This window comes from Erpetoichthys calabaricus, chromosome 17, assembly GCF_900747795.2.
Source record: "Erpetoichthys calabaricus chromosome 17, fErpCal1.3, whole genome shotgun sequence".
NCBI classification, from domain to species: Eukaryota; Metazoa; Chordata; class Cladistia; order Polypteriformes; family Polypteridae; genus Erpetoichthys; species Erpetoichthys calabaricus.
Genome location: NC_041410.2, coordinates 16,397,925 through 16,407,261, shown reverse-complemented (window position 1 = coordinate 16,407,261; position 9,337 = coordinate 16,397,925).

The window sequence follows — 9,337 nt, the reverse complement described above, 5'->3', positions numbered from 1 at the left end:
CACAGGCAGGTGAAGTGACCTGCTTAGGGTCAGAATCTGAACCTACAACCTTAGTGTTTTGAGGTCCAAAACCTTATGCACTGTTCTAAACTGCCTGCCCTTGCTTTGGTGATCTACATGGAATACTTAAGTTCAATTTTTAAGATTAACTGTTGTAATAACAAGAAAAGACAGAGAGAAAGATTTGGGGATCCACCCCATATATTGTAAGGTAAGCAAGCAAAGCCAGCGAGTAGTCACAAAAAGACTGAGTCCAAATTGAAGTGAATGGGCAGGAAAGGGGTGGGGCCTTTATAGGCGGCGTGCAGGAAGAGGCGGGTCCGTGGGGGAAAGTGCCGGAAATGAGTGTCAGTAGGAGGGCATGGTCTGGACAGGAAGTTGATGCCGGTTTAGCTGGGTTTCCCTTTCTGATGATCTGTAGAAAAAGGAAAAAGAGGTCAGTGCAGTACATCTTAGCCTCAGTCAAGCCCTCTGACTGCCTCCTATGCGCACGTGTGTGACACTGTCCAATGGAAATCGTTTGAATGTACAGAGTAAGAGCCAATCTTAGAAAGCTAATGTTAATTTCAATAGCAGAGCACTAGTTTCTCATTGCTAGTCAGATTATGGTATAGTTCGTTACCCCCTGTAAGTTAACATGAAATTGAACTTTCTTAGCTATATCTGTAAAACTGAGTGTGAATTAAGCCAGTTAGGAAACAGTCTCACTGCTAGCTAGCTTTGCAAAAAGGAGATTGCCGTTCAGTTCTCTGACTGTGCTTTCCACCTGATATCAACATTTGAAAGTACAACTTGTGATGGTTAGCCGTGTCCCATGCTTGGCCAGGACGCCCCTGCTGCATGTGTTCCGGGGGAGCAACCATGGGCAGCTCAATACCTCCCCCGGGACACTTGGTGGCAGCCTCCCTGGCCAACGGTGATTCCCCAACCTCCATGGGAGATGGAGTCCTCCACAGCCTGGTTGGGAGCTGGGGTGGCTGCTAAGGGGGTGCTGCCTGGAATCAACAGCCCAGCTGGACGAGTCTTCAGCCCCACCTGGAAGTGCAATTGGGACCAGGTGGTCAAACACCTGGAACACTTCCAGGTGGGCTATAAAAGGGGCCAGTCACCACCACTCGACATCCAGAATCAGGAGGAAGAGGATGAGGTTGCCTGGGAGGAGTGGTGGTGCCAGAAGAAGGGTTTTGTTGATTACTGTGAGTGCTTTTGGGACTGTGTATTGCCTGTGGGTCATGGGGAAGACGTGTGCCCACGGGGGAAGAAAAATAAAAAGCCTGTGTGTTTTAACACGTGACTCTGCGTCAGTCTGTGCAGGGTCGGGTGCTATATAGCGCCTTATTACAGACTGTATGACTGTTTTGGTGTGAAATTTTGTATATGAGTTGATAAATATTTTGTATTTTGTCTTTATTTGTAACTTAGACATTAGTGTTATATCATCGATAAGAACAGCAATGGTTTGATGCCCCCCAGAACTTTAGGACTGAGTCTCTTTGTAATTTTATGACAGAGTCGGTGCAAGTGCCTAAAACCAGTTTGGCCAGTCATTCTCTGCAGGACTCTTTCAATCAACCCCCACAGGAAAGCCAAATTACTGAGCTGGCAAGCTTCACCTTACCAAGTGGGTATTGGGGGCAGCTGTGAAACCCATTGTGTCACACCAGAATTCTAATAGTCTAAAGTTGCCTGTTTGGTTTTAAATCAGAAGCCATTAATTACCACGACACCCAATTGCCTGTAGGATTTGGACAGAGAGTCTATAGATGTGCATGCTTTACCCCTCTCTATCTTTCTCTTACACCATCGCCAAGAAGAAGCATCTCTCTGTCACACCATTGCCATGAGGAGAACAACTCGGCAGCCATATTGAGTTCTGAAGAAAGCGAACTAAAAATGACGCCTTGAGTGACAAACAAGTCTGTGTGCCGCCTGAAGCTGCACATCAGCATTTATCAGGTTGTATGGTTCCCAATATTCACTTGTACTTTGCTTATTGTTATTATTTTATGAATATTATCAATAATACATTATTTAAGTTGTAACTTAACTTCTGCTTGTCGTTTACTCCATGTAATTGCCTGAGGTTATAGATGTAGAAGGGAAGGTGGGGAGAAGTTATAAAGTACAATACCTTATAAACAGGGGTAAGTCTATAGGATTAAAGGCTACACAATAAAGAATACAAAAGTGCAAAGTAGAATAATATTGAACTCTACCAAACGTAAAGAGAAATGTGAAACAAGAACAGTAAACCTTACACAGAACTTTCTTTAAGCAAGAACTGTTCTTTTCCTTGTAATATCAATTTCTTCTCTACTTTTGTGTGAACTATTTTATTTTAAATTTTCTTATAACTTTAAAAGTAAAGATATTTGGTCTGTGGAATTATCTGAACAGGTGTCACACTATTGCCAGAATTGTCCTATGAAGAAAACTAAAGGCTTCTTTATTATTATTATTCAATACTGATGCTCTGTGTAAGAAAGGACAGAGCCGGTTATACTTCCTTAGAAGGCTGGCGTCCTTCAATATCTGCAATAAGATGCTGCAGATGTTCTATCAGATGGTTGTGGCGAGCGCCCTCTTCTACGCGGTGGTGTGCTGGGGAGGCAGCAAAAAGAAGAGGGACGCCTCACACCTGGACAAACTGGTGAGGAAGGCAGGCTCTGTTGTAGGCACGGAGCTGGACAGTTTGACATCTGTGGCAGAGCGACGGGCGCTGAGCAGACTCCTGTCACTCATGGAGAATCCACTGCATCCACTAAACAGGATCATCTCCAGACAGAGGAGCAGCTTCAGCGACAGACTGCTGTCACCGTCCTGCTCCACTGACACACTGAGGAGATCGTTCCTCCCCCACACTATGCGACTCTTAAATTCCACCCGGGGGGGTAAACGTTAACATTATACAACGTTATTGTCTGTTTTTACCTGTATTATTATCAATCTTTAATTTAATATTGTTCTTTATCAGTATGCTGCTGCTGGAATATGTGAATTTCCCCATGGGATTAATAAAGTATCTATCTATCTATCTATCTATCTATCTATCTATCTATCTATCTATCTATCTATCTATCTATCTATCTATCTATCTATCTATCTATCTATCTATCTATCTATCTATCTATCTATCTATCTATCATATAGTGCTATCTCTCTATCTATCTATCTATCCTATCTATCTATCTATCTATCTATCTATCTATCTATCTATCTATCTATCTATCTATCTATCTATCTATCTATCTATCTATCTATCTATCTATCTATCTATCTATCTATCTATCTATCTATCTATCTATCTATCCTAATACAATTTCTTGTATTAGGAATTTGTTAGTTTTTATATACCCCTGGGGGTCAGAGCGCAGGGTCAGCCATTGTACAGCACCCCTGGAGCAATTGCAGGTTATGGGCCTTGCTCAAGGGCCCAGCAGGGTAGGACCTCTTTTGGCAGTGACGGAGATTCAAATCAGCAACCTTCCAGAAAACAACGCAAATCCTTAGCCTCAGAGCCACCACTCCTACTTACTTATGTCAGAAAAATTAGAGAAAACTCTGAACTGGATACTACAATATTTTCATATTAGACCTCAAACCAGCTATTAAAGGTTTGAATGTGACAGTATTGGGGGTCTATTATAATTCAACAGTCAGTCAGTCATTATGCAACCTAATTCAACAGCTAACCATAAAATATCCTTACACATTGAAACTATGAATTGTTCTTGACGGAGTGGTGGCTGTGAGGCTAAGGATCAGCGCTGATATCCAGATGGTTGCCGGCTCGGATCCCAGTTACTGCCAAAGGGGATCCTACTCTGCTGGGTCCTTGATCAAGGCTTTTAACCTACAATTGCTCCAGGGGTGCTGTACAATGGCTGACCCTGCGCTCGGACCCCAAGGGTTATGTGACAACTAACAAATTCCTAATACATGAAATTGTATAACTGCTTGAATATTACTGCTTAAATATAAAGGTGCAGGCAAATGTCTGATTAAAGCATTTTTTAACCATCAATTGTATTAAAAGTTTTTTACTGTGAAAGTGTAAGACTCATAAATTGCTGATTTTTTTCTTTTTTTTTAACAGTGCATTCACTCCAGTCATCTTCCATTTAAAGAGAAGCATTTAAAGCACATCAGTGGCTCTCTTTTTCAAAAACCAGGCATAATGTGCTCTCCCATGAAAACGATCAAAGGAGTGTACAGTATGGCCATGAAAAAACCCGAGATTATCCTATTAAGCCTAACATATCCCTGGGGGCTTACGTTTAAATACACCGAGTAGGAGCAGCGCAGAGTGCAACTTAAAAGCGTTGCTAGTTTTTACTGGCACTGGCCATCTGCACATCTCCCGGGTTGTTCCAAGTAAACTTGTGCTCCATGTGCGTGTTTTCCAGGACCACTCAGACGTGGCACAATAAACACATGAGGTACACTCTTTGGGGACAGCCACATAGCATTTACAAAGACATGTAACACGGCCCGCAAAAAAAAAAAAATCTGTCACTCCTGTCAAATCTGATACATTTTGGCAACAGAACAGAAACGCTCAACCCCATCCAGTTTTTGGGAGATGAAGGTTTAAATTGAGAAACATGATTTATAAACTGTTTAAATGCATTATATAAACTTGAATGAAGTTCTAAATTGCACATACAGTATATTTCTTTTAAATATAGTTATCTGTTTACTGGGGGTTCACCCCCTGCTCACTTCACTCACCAATCCCCCTGGCCTGCGGTACGTCCCTGCCACTTCGCATCTCTGCCACTGCTTGCTGCTGCTGCTGCGGTGGCGCATGATCTGCATCTCGCGTGGCGCTTCAACCAATTTAAAAGCCTGTACAGCAGCTGTCCTTTTGTCTCACTGCCTTGTCTCTATGACATTCTACTTTGTCATCTACTCTTTGTCTTTTATTTCCAGCCCCGGGCGTGGTTAAATATCTTGGCACAAAGTCTCGTCTCGAGGGACGTGAGTTCTTGATATTTTATAGTTTATAATTTAAAAACGGAATAAGAATCTGAAAATCTAGCAACATCACATTAAAGTTCGATAAATTTTGAAAAGAATGATACCAAATATATATGTAGGTTTTAAAATAAGCTCGATTTAAAGCGTGACATAAAAACGTCACATAAAATCGTTGCACTTTTAGGCTTAGGATTTTATATATAGAGAGTAGATATATACAGTATATAAAATCCAATGTCTTTCTGTCTGTATGTCTGACACGTTTCACGAGAGAACTACTTAACCGATTTAGATTGGGTTTTTTTATATAATTTGCTTGAACATTCCGGTTGATTTCGCAACTTCTCTCATCATGCTAAATATCATAGTTCACTTGCGGGAGTGATTTATTTGCTCAAATCGAATCGAAGTGTGATGTCAGGAGTAGAGAGCCGGGCAGGGCCCTCCTCACTCACGCACCAGCCTCCATTCCAGTCACTCTACCTCTCGCCACTTACCTTGCCTCCGCTCAGCTAGCGATAGCGACCTGTTTGTTCAGCAGACATGATCATCTACAGATTGTTAAGGAGTAACGTTTGACATTTTTGACAGACAGAGATCAGAGCTACGTGTGTTTTAGAGGGTAGCTACTGATTGGCAGAGATATCACGGCCACCTGCTTTTCTCTCCCCGTGGGGGATGCTCTCCCGTCAGAGCTGAACAAGATCAGATATAGTGCCATCGTTTGAGGTTGGAGCGTACCTACCTTCCACTTGGCCAGAATTACATTTTAAAATTTTTTTTATTGATTTTTTATTGATTTTTAAAGTTTGTCCTGTTTCACTACTACATGGGCAGAGCCACAAGGGGGACAGCTAGTTCCTTATAAAAAGTCCACTGGTTGTCTCTTTCCCCTCTTAATGCTCTCTGAAGATGTTTGTATGCTAGCATAGACTCACTCCACTTGCCATTCTTGCTGGAACTACTTCCCATGATCCTCAGAGACCGCCGCCATTTATCTGAGAAAATAATCCAGATGAGAGCGTTGGAAATGGACTTTTAAAGACATTAGAACAGTCTGGACGAGAACAGGCCATTCAGCTCAACAGAGCTCGCCAGTCCTGTTCACTTACTTCTTCTAAAATAACATCAAGTTGAGTTTTGAAAGTCCCTAAAGTCTTACTGTCTACCGCACGACTTGGTAGCTTATTTCATGTGTCTGAGGTTCTCAGTGCAAAGATAAACTTCCAAATGATTATGCGGAATTAACCCTTAACAAGTTTCCAACTGTGTCCCCATGTTCTTGATGAACTCATTTTAAAGTCACAGTCTCGATCCACTGCACTAATTCCCTTCATAATTTTAAACACTTCAGTTAGGTCTCCTCTTAATCTTCTTTTGCTTAAACTGTATAGGCTCAGCTTTTTTAATCTTTCCTCATAATTCAACCCCTGTAGCCCTGGAATCAGCCTTGTTGCTCTTCTCTGGACCTTCTCCAGTGCTGCTGTGTCCTTTTTGTAGCCTGGAGACCAAAACTGCACACAGGACTCCAGATGAGGCCTCACCAGTGTGTTATAAAGCTTGAGCAGAACCTCCTGTGACTTGTACTTCACGTGAGGGCGCTATATAACCTGACATTCTGTTAGCCTTCTCGATGGCCTCTGAACTCTGGCTGGCAGCTGATAGAGTCAAGTCCACTATGACTTCTTAGACCTTCTCATGAGGTGTACTTTTGATTTTCAGACCCCACATTGTGTATTCAAACCTAACAAGACCCAAACCTTATGCAAGTGTTAGGCTCAGCACTTTTAATTTTACCTCATAATTGATCCCATATAGCAATGGAATCAGCCCAGTCGCTCTTCTCTGGACCTTCTCCAGTGCTGCTATGTCCTTTTTGTATCCTGGAGACCCAAACTGCACCCAGGACTCCAGATGAGGCCTCACCAGTGGGTTATAAAGCTGGAGTATCACCTCCTGTGACTTGCACTCCACACATCAAGGCGCCATATAACCTGACATTCTGTTAACCTTCATAATGGTTTCTGCACGCTGTCTGGCAGTTGATAGGATTGAGTGCACATGTTGTAACCAAGGTCCATGTAGGAAGAGAGAAGCTGCTCAGCTAGCTCCTTGTAGTTTTCTGCCTTTGTATTCCCAAGACAATTGTGGCGCTAACTTTCGAATGCCTCTCAAACTATTCTTTCAACTTTTTATCTGTTACTTGGTCAAGACGATGGATGGATCAATACAACCATTGCATATTTTTGTAGAAAAAGAACATTTAAACAACATCTTTTTCTCTTCTCTGGCAATCTTTCTAACCTGCTAAATACTGTAGGACTTCCTAAATAGGACTGATTGACTGATTTATTTTTTGAGTTATTTCAGAATGAAATGTCCAGAAGAAAATAGAATTTAAATCATTAAGCACATTCACTAAACAAACATAACTTATTTTTAAAAAATCAACCATCACTGTCACACAATCAATACCAACACCATCACATAAACAAAGGAAACCAAGACGGCCAGAAACATAAACGTCTAAAAGATGAAGGCAAAACGTTAAGCAAAAACATAATTAGATTCTATATGTGCAAAAAACTCAAACATATACACAAATATTCACATAAAAGTGCATAATTACTACAACAGGCCAAAGTAGGAAGCATGCATCCCTGGCAAAGACGCTAGTCTCGTGGCGTGTGATGCCTAGAATCTCGTTTGGAGAAGATGGTCTTATTAGTAATCCAGTGGGCCGTGGATCACATAATAAACTTAAAGTCCATCCCAGAAGGACTTGAAGCTTAAAGTGTGTTTAAGATAAGCCACTTTATAAATTGTCATGCCTTCTGGCTCATCTGTGGTATAAGCACTACCACTCTGGGACACTAGAGGGCACTATTGCTGACTGTATGACCTCTTCTGTTTCCCACAGTCCATGAGAAACGGCCCCATGAGTGCAACTGACTCTGCCCTTTCCAGTCCGGCCACTATACAGTAAAGCCGAGGCTCTCCCTGCAGGGATCGTCTCATTCTGGAGAAAGCAGACCAAAAGATGGACCTTCCATCTGAAACATGACTTGAATTATCCTCAGGCCAGTGTGGCTAATATGCCTTTGTTTATTTCTGTTTATTCGAGCACCTGTTCTTTTCGGAACTTTTACAAAAATTAACATTAGAAAGGCTGACGCCTATGAAAAAAGTTGTAATCCCAGGCCACCTTAAATTCCTTCGCACCTCCTCAGCAGCATCTTTTGTTTTGCAAATGTGTCGATTAACACAAGCAGCAGGCAGCCTGCTCACTCATCCCCCACCGATGTAACTCAAGTTGGACAAAAAGTTCTTACAGATCAAGTTCTGTTTACTTGAGTGTGAGGTACCTGGAGTTGTTTAGGGTAAATAATATATCGCTATTTGGAATATATGCATTTCATGTGTGTTCAGTGTCTGGGTAAATGTAGGATGACAGGAAATGAGAGGCAAGAAATGTTGAACACATAACTAAAACAGAAACTTTTTTCATGTTATAGTACTAATGACAAACTTTTGACATGAAGTGTGCAACGTGTGAAGACTGAAGTCCAAATATCAAATAAACACTTTCACAAAAGGTACACATATAACAAAACAAGTGCGCTTTTATTCAAGAATTTAAGCGAAGAAAAAGAAATCGGGTTAGGGTACGACACTGACACGACCGCTTGGGTGGCGCAGCGGTAAGAACTGCTGACTCATAATCAAGAGGTTATGGGTTCGATTTTGGGTCCTTCCTGCATTTACCGTTTTGAATATTGAGCTGCTCTTATTATTACTATTATTGAATAAAAGCATACATTTGATTTATTTGAGTCTGTAACAGTCGGTATAAATTTATGGTACTTGTTAAGGTTAGCGTTTTTTTAACCCTTAAACCACTACCATATTAGTTCCCAATGCAATTTGGCAGCATGCCAGAGCCTAGTATCTTCGGTGATGTACATTCATTGAACGCTGCAACCGGCTATAGTGGGTTCCCAGTGCAATTTGCCAGCACGCCGGAGCTGATCAGTCCGTGCCGTACATTCGTTGAGCAGCCAGCTCATGACCACTGTCGCCCCATAGCCAATCAGCGGCACTGTCCCTGGGATTTTAGACTAGTCTGCCAGCATCAGCTTTGGCCTCTGTGTGCTTGCGTGCAGTCAGTTCAAGCGCAGTTGATTTATTGAATTTTATCAATGGCGTCAGTTGCACCTTGTACATATAAAAGCAGATTGTTCTAGTAGTTTTTTATAGTTTTTACAGTTCATTGGCAGTGTGTAAAATGATCAGTGTTGCAGTATTTGTGATGCTCTTTGCATGAAAAAAATATGTGTTCCATTAAAATGTCAGTTTT